Source organism: Diabrotica undecimpunctata, chromosome 6, assembly GCF_040954645.1.
Source record: "Diabrotica undecimpunctata isolate CICGRU chromosome 6, icDiaUnde3, whole genome shotgun sequence".
Classification (NCBI taxonomy): domain Eukaryota; kingdom Metazoa; phylum Arthropoda; class Insecta; order Coleoptera; family Chrysomelidae; genus Diabrotica; species Diabrotica undecimpunctata.
The window spans coordinates 153,026,796-153,042,532 of NC_092808.1; the positions used below are offsets into that span (position 1 = coordinate 153,026,796).

The 15,737-nt window shown below is 33.8% G+C and overlaps 1 protein-coding gene across 1 annotated transcript in view; it reads right to left on the reverse strand.

Moving 5' to 3' along the window:
• The window catches only part of LOC140444148 (ras-related and estrogen-regulated growth inhibitor-like), a 428,607-nt gene that overhangs the window by 29,483 nt on the left and 383,387 nt on the right, over window positions 1-15,737 (reverse strand). The window lies entirely within an intron of this gene.

A 15,737-nucleotide genomic window follows, 5' to 3' on the forward strand; every position in this document is an offset into this window, starting at 1 on the left:
GAGAAAAGCTAAAGTCATCAGGCAATCTGCAGTTAGCTTGAAGCCTTATAAAATATCATTTAAGGTAAATTATTAAAAATTTTTTCTATTTCAATTGCATAAAAATGAAATATGTGATATTTACTTTTTCATATTAATAGCACGGATCCATATTTTTCTTTTCTCTAATTTATATGTAATCTTTGGGAACCTATAAAAACTACACTTACTATTTTTGCTATTATTAGCACAATTAAATACGCAATATGTATTTGCACACATTTTTGATAAAATTTATGCATAAAAAGGTAGGGCCAATTTTGTCATATTTCGCCACTACGCACGCTGGCATCGTTCTCGTACGCACGGAGCGAATAGAATGATATTTTAACAAACTATAACAAACTCTGCATATAAATGGTAACTAATGAGTATATATCAAAATAAAGAGATCATCATTAGTTTTTTTATTGATTTTACCTTAAAGTGATTTTTTTAGACAAACAAGTATCTAAGAAATCACATCAGACATCATACGTAATAATAAGAAGTAAATAAAATAATAACTGTTAGATTTATTTACTACAAAATGAGCATTTACAAATTATAGAACAATTTATAATATTTGCGTAACAATAACCTTCCGCAGACCCAAATCCGCAGATCAAAGATGTACATTTTAAAAATTCTTTGATATATATTGAAATCACTCCGTATATGTTATTCCATGTATTTCTGTTTCCTTGTTGCGTTCTGCACATACGATGACCTCAATATAACAATTGGGGCCATCCTGAAGAGGGAGAGAAGATATTCTGTTCAATCTAGAACTCGCTGGTTTCCCCCTTTCGGATTGGGTATGTATATTAAAATAAAAGAAAAGAAATGAAAGCCAGTGGACTGTATAAAACTCTATTTTAAAAAGAGGTGAAATTAAACATAAATATACATAACCCAATATACAATTATAACTAAAGAAAAATATATACAAACTTAAATATTAGTCAATACGAGAAACGACACACAAAAAGAGAACCATAAACAAAACAAAACTGTCGATTCTAAAAAAAATTACTGACCGAAAGCAGTAAAATAATTTGGTATATATACCACGTTATACAGAGAAATAATATTATAAAAAAAATAAAAATATGAATATATATGTCATATAAAAACAAATTAATAAACTCAATTTAAACGTATACTCATAATACACATTATGAGTTAATATATATAAGGTAATAAACTACACAACGCTGTGATATACATACAAAAATAATAGTGAAATTATTATAATCTAATAAATATACAAATCTCCGTAAAGGTAATAACGTTTAATGTTCTCAATAAAGTTCAAAAGTTCAAAATCGCGACACAATATGTAATAATTGGGCACCAAATAAACGTACTTAGCCCATGCAGCAACAAAATTATGATGTATTGTTCCTTACCCAATGAAAAGATAGCACCCTGGCTATCGCAAAAGATGTCTTCACCGACAAACAACAGGAACCACAAAATTCCTAATGCAACTTTTCTGCATCAAACGACTTTCTCGGTCAAAGGACCGATGCCAAGTGTCTTAGGTACCTTTTACCAAAACGCCCATACACATGTGTGTGGTTTGAGAGATAAAACTCGACTTTTCCTATTCTTATCTCAAATGTGTGTCATTTTGCAGATGGCCCGTCTCGTAATATGTAGTTTTTAACACAGATGCACCCTTGTACATGGAATCTTGATATACGGGGAGAATCAAAACTACCACAAAGTCTGTTAATATTATATAAATGTTTATATATCGTTGCGAAACTGCAACATTCCTATCGTACAAATTAAAATACCGAAATATTCTTTCAATACTTTTTGCGTCGACGAGTTGATAATAAACACATTTTTTAAGGTTGTATATATATCACAGATACATATTTCCTCGGTATTCTTTGATCGTCAAGCCGCGTAATATTGCGCGTTAAATAAATATTCCTGTTTATATGTTTTGTTTATACCAAGTTGGGCGAATGAATTTTAAAGATAATTACAGCACTCTCGCTGAGGCCGCTGTCAGGGGCAGTTGGTCTCAGGTTAGTCCAAATTTTTCGTCAAAGTAATGTTTTTTCGTTTTTCGTCTTATGACATGGAAAATATGTAGTTTGGTGAGCAGTTAATAGTGAAGTTATGAGGTTTGGAAGAGAGGTCATTGAGAACAGACGCGATGTGTTTAGTCGGAAAAAACCGGCAAATTTGTTGAAAAAAAGTGATTTATACTCAATGTAATGTGTCAGTTCAGATAAGAGTAATCACTGTTTTTGTTTTATGTCGTCTCTCACCTAAGAGATTTGCATCTCAGAGATTTGCGGCGTCTCCAACAAATTTGAAAAATACCCACATGGTTCCAGTTTTTTAAAGAAGCAGATTTTCGAAGTTTGTGTCCAGTGCCAACTTTCAGCCTCAATTTGTTTGTCCTAAGAAGCCGTTTCAGAATATTTTTCGCAGTTTGGAGATGAATTTATTCGTGTGGCAGAGAACGTAAGTCCAGTTCCTAACCCCAGAAATTTTAGTGAAATCCAGGTAAATTTTGTGTTTGATTTTTAAAGAAAATATAAACATTTTCTAATAATAATTGCTTTCATAACAATTTAAGAAATTGTAATAATTAAAATTGTAGGTTTTTTTACTCCGGCGGCCAAAGTATTTTAACTTTCCTTCCTCAAACGACCTTGTGATATTCCACTTTGCTATCTGTTTATATTTTTCTTTTGCTAAACTATTTTTATTTTTTGCTACACTATATTCACGTTTTTCTTTTCCATCATCATGATCATCAGTAGCTCGACAACCCTTTCTGGGTCCTGGCTTGTTCTAGGATTTTCCGCCATTCTGTTCTGTTCCTTGCTTTGTTTTTCCAGTTGGTAATCTTAAGTGTTTTCAGATCCTGCTCCACTTGTTCCATGTATCTAAGTTTGGGTCTTCCCTTTGACCTTCTTCCTACTGGTGTTTGTCTCATAATATGTTTTGGTGTTTCAGTCTCCAACATTCGTTCAACATGGCCCATCCAGCGCAGACGTCCGATCTTTATGGATGTTATGATCTCGGGTTCGTTGTATGCTGTGTACAGTTCAAAGTTATATCTTCTGCGCCATATGTCATTTTCCTTTACCCCCTTATATATGTGTCTAAGGATTTTTCGTTCAAATGTGCCTAATAGGTTTTCATCGCTTTTCGATAGTGTCCATGTCTCTGATCCATATACAAGGATCGGTTTTATCAGGGTCTTGTATATTTTGCATTTGGTGCTTCTTGTGATGCTGTTAGATCTTAGATGTTTAATTAGTCCATTATATGCTTTATTATCGATATGTATTCTTCTCTTAACTTCTTCACTGACATTGTTATCTGCGGTAACTAGTGAACCTACGTATGTAAAATTTTTCACGCTTTCGATGTTATAGTCTCCTATTGTCAGATTCCGTAGGTTTCTTTGGCCTGTCGATTTACTGACCTTCATGTATTTGGTTTTTATTTCATTAATGTAGGTCACTCTATGTAGGTAATTTAGGCCACTGTTTTGTGCCGCTCTTTCTATCGCATTAAATGCTTCTATCATCTCTCTTTCGCTTCTGGCTATGATATCAACATCATCTGCAAATGCCAATATTTGTACACTTTTTGTTATTATTGTTCCTCTGGTGTTGACTTATGACTCCCTAATTATTTTCTCTAATGTGATGTTGAATAGAATACAGGATAGGGCATCTCCCTGTCGTAGGCCCGTTCTCACATGAATTGTATCTGTTAGTTCGTTTTGAATTCGAATTTTGCTTTGTACTTTAAGTGTTTCTTTTATGATATCAATGAGTTGAGTTGGAATATTAAAGTCTTTCAGTGCATGAATCAGAAATTCTCGATGGATGCTATCATAGGCACTCTCAAAGTCAATGAAAAGATGATGTGTGTCTATATTAAATTCACTAGTCTTTTCCAAGATTTGCCTCAAGACGAAGATCTGATCTATTGTGGACTTCTGCCTGCGGAAACCACATTGATATCCCCCAACTATTTGTTCCGCATATGGTCTCAATCGGTCATACACAATATTTGACAGTATTTTATATGCCACAGTCAGTAGCGTTATTGCTCGGTAGTTTTCACATTGAAGCTGATCTCCCTTCTTATGTAGTGGAATAATTACTCCGGTATTCCAGTCTTGTGGCAGTTGTTTATTATTCCATATGTTCACTATTAGTTCGTGTATCGCATTCAATAGGGAGTCTCCACCTTCCTTTAATAATTCTGCGCTGATATTGTCTAATCCAGGTGACTTGTTGTTTTTCAGTCTGGTAACTGCTTCTTGCATTTCAGCCACTGAAGGTGGGGTTGTTTCTCTGGTATCCGTTTTATCCAGTATAATTCCATCATATAGTGGATCTTCGTTTTTTCAAACTTTTCTTTGAAGAATTCTGTCCATCTTTGTAGTATTTTACTCTGTTGAGTTACTATATCTCCTTCTTTGCCTCTACACATCATTGTTCTTGGTTTAAATTCTTTTCTACTTTTGTTAAGTTTTTGGTTGAATTTTCTGGTTTCTGATGGTGTATTTAGTTCTTCCATTTCTTGGAGTTCTTTTTCTTTGTGTTCTCTTTTCTTTCTGCGATGTATTTTCTTCTCTTCCCTCCTTAGCATTCTATATTCCTCCTCTGCCTTTCGTGTTCTATGTCGTTGTTGTAGTCGTTGATATGCATTATTTTTCCTCTCTGTTATGTTGCGACACTCTTCATCGAACCACTGTCCTTCAGTTGATTTGGGCTTTTTTTGTAGACCTAGGATCTCTTTGGCCGCGTCTTGTATGATGGTTTTACACGCTTCCCATTCTCTGTTTATTTCCTCGTGCTTTTGTCTGTTTTCTAGCCTTACTTTTCTTTTCCATGCCTTGTTGTTTTCGTTGCTTTGTCACTTTCTATTTTATTTGCCAGTTTTTTAACTATCTTTGCTTATTTTTGCTATTCTGTCTTTTCCCGATTTTTTGCCTTCCTGATTTCACTTTTGAAAGCCAATCTAAACATGCTTTCCTTTTGCTCTTTCGTCATTTGCATAGTTCCTGATTTTTGCTTGTTTATCTCTTCCCACTTTGGTCATATCGTCATTTATATAGATCTTCCAATTTTTTTGATATATTTTTTCCTCAGGTATATCTACTTTGTTTGGTAACTAGAAAAATTATAATCAACGTTAAGTTGAAAATACCGCTAATAAAAATAGACTTTACGATAAAATATAGTTGGTTAGATAAATATCGTGTTAATTTAATGAAAGTATTAAATAAATTTTAAAATATATTAATTTATTATAATTTAAACTACGGAATGTAAGTAAATTAAACATTCAAAAAAGATAAAATTCATAAAATCGATTAACATCATTACACAACTAATGTAACCGAATGATAAACTCTCAGAATTTTTAATCGCAACTGACATCTTCAATCTTTACTTAATTTTATGTGATGGCGCCAAATTAAATTCCATTAATATGTATAAGGTTTTGATTTAGGTATACTAAGAATAAAATTATGTTTGAATAATGGCGCTATAGCACGCTTTATTCGCTGCTTTATTTATATATTCTGCCCGGCGCGAATGTGATAGTGAGATTCAATTTTTTAATTTACAACCAGCGAGAAATATTCGGGACACGGAAATAACAGCTTTAAATTAATAAAAGACAAGACATTAACATTAAGTAAACATATATTTAATACTTCTCAACAATTTCAGTGAATAACGGTATCTTCGAATCTTAGGCACCAGGAATTGACCTTGTATTCACTGAATCGGCAGTCTGATTGGTTATAAAAGGAAACGTGGAAGAAAAATAAGGATTGGGATCATGTCTCACATGCTAGGTTTAACTAAATTGCGTGAATCAGGACCGGGAAGACAACACACGTCATGGCTGAAAAATTGAAAGCATTGGGGTGGAAAAACAACAAGAGCAGTGGCGACGCATGACTTTTTCTAAAGTTTTATCAAAACCAGAAGAATTACACTGATGTGTCTTCCGGGTTGAACCGCGTAGAATATTATTGCGACGAGATTTCGACATCCTTTTCGATGTCTTCTTCATGGCTTTCGAGGTCTTAGTCTCCCGAGCCCCCAGACACTACTACACTGATCACTAATCAAAGCATTACTAGTACTAGGAACAGAGGACGGTTCATTTATATCCATGGTACAATAAATTCATTGTACCATGATTTATATCGTCGATGGTGACGTGGTTTGGGTGGAGGTTGGCGTGGGGGTTAGCGTGGGGATTTGCGCCGGGATTGGTGCGAGAGCTGACGCGAAAATTTCTGACAGTAGAATTGTGAAAGAAATTCCACCGGAGTTTTTAAACGGTAAAATTTTGACCAGTAAATTCTTTAATGTTTGGTTTTGGGCAAAATGTTAATTTAGTATCACATATTCCAAAAAAAAACAAAGTGGTTCTTGCTGTCTCCTTCCTACATACAGAGGATGGAATTGATTCAGAAACTGGTAAAAAAACGAATATTATCACATTTTACATCACAAAAGATGGTGTCGATTGTGATAATCAAAAATCAGATGCCTATAATGTGAGCAGAAATATCAAAAGATGGCTTATGGTTATAATATACAATATATGGATTTGCTCACCAAAATATTTGTATGTTTATTCTAACAGCTGGTCTTCTGGCGCCAAGGATCTTCATATCAACTCGTAGGGTAGGTCTTCACAAGTTTTAAGAACCACACAGTTGTCCAATTATGTAACTGTCCTAATAATAACGTTCGACAGTCTATAACGCGCTCGGGCCACTATGAATGCACTGTATCGCCCGCTAATTTGATGACACAAATATGAGTTCGGAATTCGGTGAATTTACACTGTTTCACACAAGAATTTGATGATCCGGCTCGAAGGACCATGGATTTGCTTGATATGCACTTCGCGTGTGCCGCTGGTAAATAATCAAACTACGGCTTTATTTGAATTAACAATGAATAAATATAAACGCTAATAAGTATTGTTCCGCTGACTGTGGTCCGCCGGCCTCGAAATCTCGTATTTGAGTGTTGTTGTCTTGGAGTGCTTTTAGGGACTCGCCTTTTGGGGGCTCGCCTTATCTTCACATATGGCATAATATATCTTCCTACGCTACTATGTTGCCGGATTGTAAAAATGCATAAAATAAACTTGAATTAGATAGAAGCGTGAACAATATAATAAACATTGCTGGCATTAATAGGCATATAGTTCACAACACAAACAATCGCGACGAAAATTTGTCACGGAACATTTATCTCAAATATGTTGGTCTTGACTTTAGTCAAAAAAAGAATTAATTCTTGATCGAAAAATATGCATTTAAAACGAAAAACGAGTGCTATTGCACAGCATCTAAAGAGTTCAAAAGTGGCCATACGACAATCAACTGATGGTGTTCAATATGGAAGATGCTACTGCTGTCGAAATCGAAAAACAAGATATTGTTGCAAAAAATGTAGAAAATGGCTTTGCCGGAACATGTACGGGCCCACGTACCAAGATTGTGTTACACAAAATTTTAAAGATTGAGAGACATATCAAAACTTTACAATTGTTGTCTTTTTTTGAGGTTTTCTTGTATCAGATCTAAATAAAGAATTGCTGTTTGTTTATGTTGATAAAATATGTTTTATGTTAGTTAAAAATCCACTAAAGCACCCACATATATTGATTGAAGAATTTAATACATGTGATCTCCTTGCATAAAATTGTTTAAATTACAACCAACAATGGCTGCGAACCAATTTTACAAAGTTGTTGCAGTAAGTAGAAATACAGTGCCAACCATCCTAAGAATTAAAGTAGATCATGGATGTTTTCCGAAGCATCATATAAAATCGGAGTTCTTCGAACAGACAGACGTGAGTGTGGAACTAGTATAGCTGATCTACATCACATATTCTTTAACTGTCATTTACATGTCAATACAATTTGAAAGCAGGTTTAAAGACGCCATTAAACTTAAATTAAATTGAAAAACAACTAAATTGAAGACGTGAATGAAAAATTTGATCTTTTGAATGGATATTTCCATGGTATATGTACCTATTTCTTGCCACCTATCTAAGCGTGGTTTACGTCGTGTGTTATAATGAAGTCGCTCTGATGATTCCCGGAATCCCTGTACAATCCTGAATGAATGAATACTAACATTTGTATGTAATTATGTGGCTAAAAGGTTCTAAACCAAGACTAAAATACAAAAAAAATTTGTAAAATATTTAAACATATAATGTGTGTCTCTTAGGCACCACCCGTTCTTTCGTGTAAAACAAATTCATCCGTACCGCCTCGGGTTAAAGTTAAACAAATGCGACTTAAAATTCGCAAAAAAGTTTTGTTGAAAACTTGTTTTCTTTTCAGATGTCTATTGTTGAGTTTTATTAATTTGATTTTTTTATTGTTTAATTTTACTTATCCCGTCCTCGGACGAGCCCGAGTACTAGTTGTTTAATAAGTGTAAGAGTGGCATAAGAGGCCGAATGCTGTTGAGTCTATGTGGCATATCTGAACTAACATATCTTTCTACTTTTGCAATAGATGGATATCGAGTTTGTAAGTGTTCAGTAATGCAAACATCGATATAGGTAAATGTCAAAACAATGAGATCAATACAATTCGCATTTCACACAGTACTGATCCGGATGTAAGCCGAGGCGTATCCATAGCATCGAACTGAACCAGTTTTGCGTAATACTAATTATACACAAGTCGGCTATAATTACATATGATAATATAGGCGCCAGGTCGTCATAGGCGGCCGCGAAGGCGGCGGCTGACAGGTGGTAAACCGCAAATCGCGAAATCGTTGTTAGAACGCAAACCAGAAGGCCGTCCCGATCGCTTTACGCTCGCCTGCCCTGAACTGACTCGATCTTTTATTTACATTTAGTTATGCATGCGTGTTCTAATACGAATCTAAATTTAGAATGCATTACGTTAGCCATTAGATCATTTTATAAGTGGAAAATGGAAAAATATTGGAGCATATTGAATCAGATAAAAAATGTATTTACAATTTACCACGTAAATACAATATTGTATCGAAGCATTGAAAATAAATTGTAATTAATAGAGACTACTATTTCATTAACGAATGTGGCAATTGTAGTAATTTTTGTTCGAGGTAGATCACAAGTATACAATACTTAGGTAAAGAACCGGGCTAAGTACACTAGCCTGTGGAATCTCTGTTTGGATTGTCTTTAGTGTAGAATATTATTTGTTTAATTATATTATTAAACTATGATTAAATTAAGTATCTCAGAAAATGCCGGTGCCGATCCCAAGCCCGGATAAAGAAGGAGGGTTGAGGTAACGGGCTAGCAACTCATCCCTTGTTAAAAGAAATAAATGCTAAACATTTCGACCAAAAGCCTTGGAATACAAAGAATGGATTAAAACAAAGCCGACTATTGCAACGGAAAAGGAAAATGATATTGGATACATGAAATGCGGAAAGAAAAATAGATATATGTATTCTCATCGAGACCAAGAAAAACGAAAAAGGAAATGAAGAGAATATATACATATTTACAGTGAAGTGAGTAAAGATAACAGAGCTAAGAGAGGAGTCTCTATTGATATTCGAAAAAATCTTAAAAACAATATTAAATCGTGGACGGAAGTAAATGAACAATTACTAATACTGGAAATAAAAAAGAATGGGCACAACATCGTAATTGTCGGAGTGTATGCCCCAAATGAAGATGCAGATCCAGAAAGTAAAGACGATTTTTACAACAAGATGAATGAAATATTCTCTGAAGTTTAAGAAAACTGTAAAATCTTTATACTAGGAGATTTAAACGGCAGAGTAAGGAGAGAAGAAAATAACATAGTCATAGGAAGATATGGGGAACGAATAACCAATGACAACGGAATGCGTCTTAGAGATTTTTGTGAAACAATGTCCCTCAAAATTATGAATGGATTTTTTCAACATAGAGACATCCACAAATTTACATGGATACAACCTACTAGGAATCTGCGCTCGACAATCGACTATGTAATCCAACGTCAAATTTCCCAACTGAAAACAACTGACGTAAGTGTAAACCGTGGATCAAAATATGGATCCGACCATCGTTTACTTATGGCCAACGTGACAGTTAACTACCGCAAAAACAACACACAGGTTTATTAAAATTTCTAGATCATAATCATTCTTTTAATGACGAATTTCAAATTCTTCACATTCAAAATAAGGGCCTTAAGCTATCTTTGTTAGAATCTATGGAAATTAACAAATTAAAAAACACAGATATAATTCTGAATGACCAACTTGAGACAAACAGTTCTCTCCACCTCAACCTATTTCATTAAAGACTATACAGTGTAAACGCATGCCAAAAATAGATCACTTGAGAAAGGCGCTTTGCCGAAACAGCTGTAGTGATAAGTTGTTATAATAAATTTTGTGGAACTTTTTGAAATTTCAGTCTTTTATTGTTACATAACTCTATTTTTTAGAGCGAAAGCTTTTCAAACGCTGTTATCTCAGTTCAACCAAAATTGAGTTCCAATAGTTTTCGTTGCATAGGTGGATATTAAAGTATACTTGTTTCACTAAGTACTGTATTCTTTCCACTCGTTATTATATATTTGAACGAGAAGTTTACAAAGCACCAGAAGCTAAAATTGATTGATCACCGACGCCCAATGAAAACCGGGGATATTAGGAGTTAATTAGGTCATAAAACAAAACAACACCATTCCAAAAGTGGCTAGTTGTCGCCCGCGGCTACGTTTAATTTAAAATAAAAATTTAAAAATTACAGATACCGAATTTTTCACTAACCAGTTAACAATTTGGCGTGTCCAATGAGCCGCTGCCCGCGGATATGCACGAAGTGTTGACAGGTCATTATTAGCTATGGTAAACATGTGAGAAAATAACACTGATATTAACAATTTTTTCTTTCTGCTTGAATAAATAAAAACGAGAAGGTAATATAATAATTGGTTATCAAAATCACTTTGGTCTTTTTTATTTTATACATAAAAATTCAGAGCGAGACCTCGATTACGTTGTGATTCTTCGGTTTTTTTCTTTTATTATTACCAGCATTTTGGATAACGCAATTTAAAGATTTTTATTTATTTATTGCAATTTATAATCTACTTATATACACTCTATAATAATGGATAAACTATTGCAGATGATGGAAGAGCGAAGAAAATTAAAAGGTAGAAATGACAACGAATACAAAAAGTTGTATAAGACTATACTAAAGGAGATAAAAGGAGCAAAAGAAGCATGGCTCACGAAGAAATGTACGGAAGTTGAAACACTACATCGCAAACATGACGATTTCCATATGCACACAAAAATTAAAGAGGTACAGAACACCAGAAAACAACGCAATACAGGCATAGTTGTAGACATTGAAGGCCAGATTTTGACTACCTTTGAGGATAAATTAAGAAGATCGAAAGAATATATGCAAGAATTATTCGAAGAAACAGCACGAAGTCAGACTAAAATAAACAATCCCCACAGCCCAAAAATAACAAACGAAGAAGTAACTATGACCATTAAGCGGATTAAAGATGGGAAATCACCAGGACCTGGTGAGGTGCATGGTGAAATTTTAAAGCTATTAGAGGCACACCAAATCACAGCTCTTACGAAGCTATTCAACAATATCTACGAGACTGGTTATTTACCAAAAGACTGGCTACTATCAATCATCATTCCACTTCCTAAAAATGCCAACGCTAGAAAATGTGAAGAACATAGATTAATTAGTTTGATAAGCCATGTACTTAAACTACCCCTTACTTTATCATTATCATTCACTCGCGCATATACACCAAATTAGAAGAACACCTGAGTGAAGTTTAATTTGGATTCAGAGCAGGACTCGGAACGAGGAAAGCACTATTTAGTTTGTAAGTTCTAATACAGAGAGTCAGGGATGTCAACTGTGATGTGTATGCATGTTTCATTGATTTCGAGAAGGTATTTGATAAAGTCCCACATGGGAAACTAATCAATACCCTAAAAACATCAGGACTCGATGGTAAGGATATAAGACTGAACTTAAACTTATATCTCCAACAAAAAGCAACAGTGCGATTAGAAAATGAACTATCCGAGATCTTCATAGTCGAAAAAGTAGTTAGATAGGGTTCCATACTGTCACCGGCATTATTTAACATATACTCTGAAAACATCTTTAGAGAGGGCTTGGACGAATCCGAAGATGGGATTGCTAAATGTAAATGGCCAATGGGGCCAGACGAATCACAAGATGTAAATGGCCAACTTATAAACAATATTAGATATACAGACGATACAGTGTTGCCGACAGATAGTGCGCGGAGGCTTCAAAGGATGATGGATAACGTTTATTTATTTATTTATTTATTAAAACTTACAAACACCACCTAGGTAGTAATTACATGTAAGAGTGCTCATTACTTGGTATAAAAATATACACACAAAGACTACAATATACACACAAGTACAAAATAAAAACACAGAAAGTAAAACACATTAAAAAAAAAGACACAAGTTAATAAAATTTTAAAATTCAGTCCATTACTTATCTATTCATAACATTTTTTAATATCCCTTACACTACAGGTAAAGAGGTCTATATCACAGATCTTTATTAACTCATTACACTGATATTGCATATAGTTTATTATTGCACAAGAATTATATGGACTACAAGAAAATAGGTCATTACTGTTTACCCTTAGGTTGACCTTTGGCACATGAAACCTAATAAAGTTGATCAAACCACATGTCTTATATTTAACATTGTTAATGATATTATGAATAAACACAACACAATGCATGTTTCTTCTTTGCTCTAATGACTGCAAGCCAAATATTTGAAGCAACTCTTTTGATGGCATAAGGTGAGTATACACATTGTATTTCTTAAGGTATAAATACCTTAGAAATCTTTTTTGTACCTTTTCTATATGATTAATATGAACTTTGGCTTCAGGAGTCCATACCACGGAGGCATATTCCAAGTTTGGTCTGACTAAAGCGTTATCTTTACATTTGGTTTTCCTAGATACTACACAATTGTCAATTCTATAATTATTTTGAATGTAGTCGATTTTGTGAGTAAAAGATATGACTCTACACTTCTTAATATTCAAGATCATATTGTTGTCCCTAAACCATTCCACAACTGAGGTCAGGTCCTCCTGTAGTAACTGACAATCATTTGAAGTATGTATAGTCTTAAAAGCTTAAAATCATCAGCATAGATCAAACTAGAAGAAAATTTAAGAGATTGTGGTAGTGAGTTGACAAAAATTAAGAAAAACAAAGGCCCTAAGTTGCTCCCTTGGGGGACACCAGATGTAGCCTGAACTTTATCTGATAAACACCTACCAATTTTGACTCGTTGAAACCTTGAATCCACATACGATTTTATAAATGTACAAGCATCATGCGAAAAACCAAACTCATTCAATCTCGATAAAAGAATGCCATGGTCAACCATATCAAAGGCCTTTGAGCAGTCAGTCATTATTAAATCTAATTGGAGTTTATTATTTATTGCCTCACTAGCAAAATTAGACAGAATGCACAGATTACTAGTTGTGGATAACCCAGGCCAGAAACCATGTTGTTCTGGAGCAAATTAATTTTCAAAATTTTTCAGTATATTCATATAGAGAATAGATTCAAATATTTTAGCCAGAGAATTAAGGATACTTATAGGACGATAGTCTTCTATATTGTTTCTATTACCTGATTTAAAAACTGGAGTAATGGTGGCCTCTTTGAGTTTGTCTGGAAAGGTGTTAGTTTTAAGAGATAGATTAAATAGATATCATAATGGCTTTTGAAATATATCAGAACATCCTTTAAAGATATAGGCAGGGATATTATCACTACCTGTGGCCTTTTTTGGCTTTAATTTTTTTTATACTAACCTTCACATCTTCTTCACTAATAACTGAAAAGTTAAAAGATCCCTGTGAACTACCCTGATGTGTGGATGATACCTGATAAATTGAGCTAAAATTATGAGAGAAAGCCATGGCAATATCCTGAGGGCCTGTATATGTATAATCGTTTAAAGACATCTCGTGAGGAAAACCGCTGGTTTGTCTCCTACTTCTTATGAATGTCCAAAAACTATTTGGGTCATGCAAAATGTTATCTTCAATATTATTTTGATGCTGCATAAATTCATTTTTGATTTGCTTTTTAATAGTATTTCTAAGACTCTTGAATTTATTGTTATCGATAGCACTAGCTTTCCTTATTTTTATATGTTTGCTTAATTTATTTTTTTGTCTGATTTTTTTAATAAGGTCTATACTAAAATAAGCTGGATATTTCTATTTTTGTCTATTTTTAATAATTTTTTTTGGGATGGCTTGATCAATGCAGTCATACAATTTATCGTAAAATTGATTAATACAATCTGTAGCAGTTATACATTTATACATATCTGACCAGTCAGTGTCCCTTATTAATTGATACAGAAAGATGTTGTAGAAGCATGTAACAAATACGGCTTAAAACTAAATTGCAAGACAAAAATAATGATCATTAGTAAGAACACCAACATAAACGCTTAAATTACAATAGGAAATACACCGTGAGAAAGAGTGAAAAAATATGCTATTTATGCCGCAATATTAAGGATACTTGTGATCACAGCTACGAGATAAAAACTCGTATTGAAAAAGCCAGAAGCTCTTTCAACAGCCTTCGTTTGGTGCAGAAATGAACTAAATTCGATTATTCTTTACTTGTGTAATTTAAATATTATATTTAATAAATATTTAAATTTGTGTCATGCTGTATTTGACCTTGCGTTCTGTTTTGGTTTAAAATGCAAGCCTCGTGTCGCGAAATATTTTCAGTGATTTACCGGCTTCGATACTTGTGTGCAGTTAAGAGTAATATAATCACATTTTTCTGGCAATATGTCTAGTTCGGACGAAAATAGAAGTGCTGAAAGTGAAGGGGAGCCACCTCAATCAGGTAATCTTAGAAAAATACGGCGAGGTGTGAGAAATGATGATAATTACCAAAGAAATTTAATCAAAAAAGCTAGAGTTAGTGGTACTGCGTATACAGATTATAAAGGAAAGATGGTTGCTGCCAGGCAAATCGGAGGTGCTTGCAAGTAACTTAAATAAAGTTATATATTGAATAGCGTAGGTACATAGATGCGTTATTTTTTAGATGTAAAATGCAGTGTTTTGCTAAGCTAAACGATGAGCAAACGCAAATAGTATTTGAGAATTTCTACAAAATGCAAAATGAGGATAAACAGGATATATACCTTCAAGGCCTGATACACCAGAAAAATGTAGCAGAACGAAGAAGCCAGAAAAATGAAAACAATCAATTAAGGGAAGTATCTTTTGATCATTTTATTCGCGTTTGAGATCTGAAAGTAAAAGTGTGTTGTAGGGCTTTTTTAAATTTGCATTCTGTATCTGAAAAAAGAATAAAGCGAATAAAATCATTGATTAAAAATAATCTCACTCATAGAGATAAACGTGGCATAAATATTTGAGATTTATAATTACACATAAATTATTGTTATATCAAGTGCCAAAAGCAAGTTTACTGTAAAAGAAGTTCAAACTAGTGAGATTCTTGATTTTTAGCAATGGTGGCCTAAGTATTATAAAAAGACAAGTGTGTCCACCGAATCTCAACAAATAAATGTTCTTCGATCTCAAAAAAC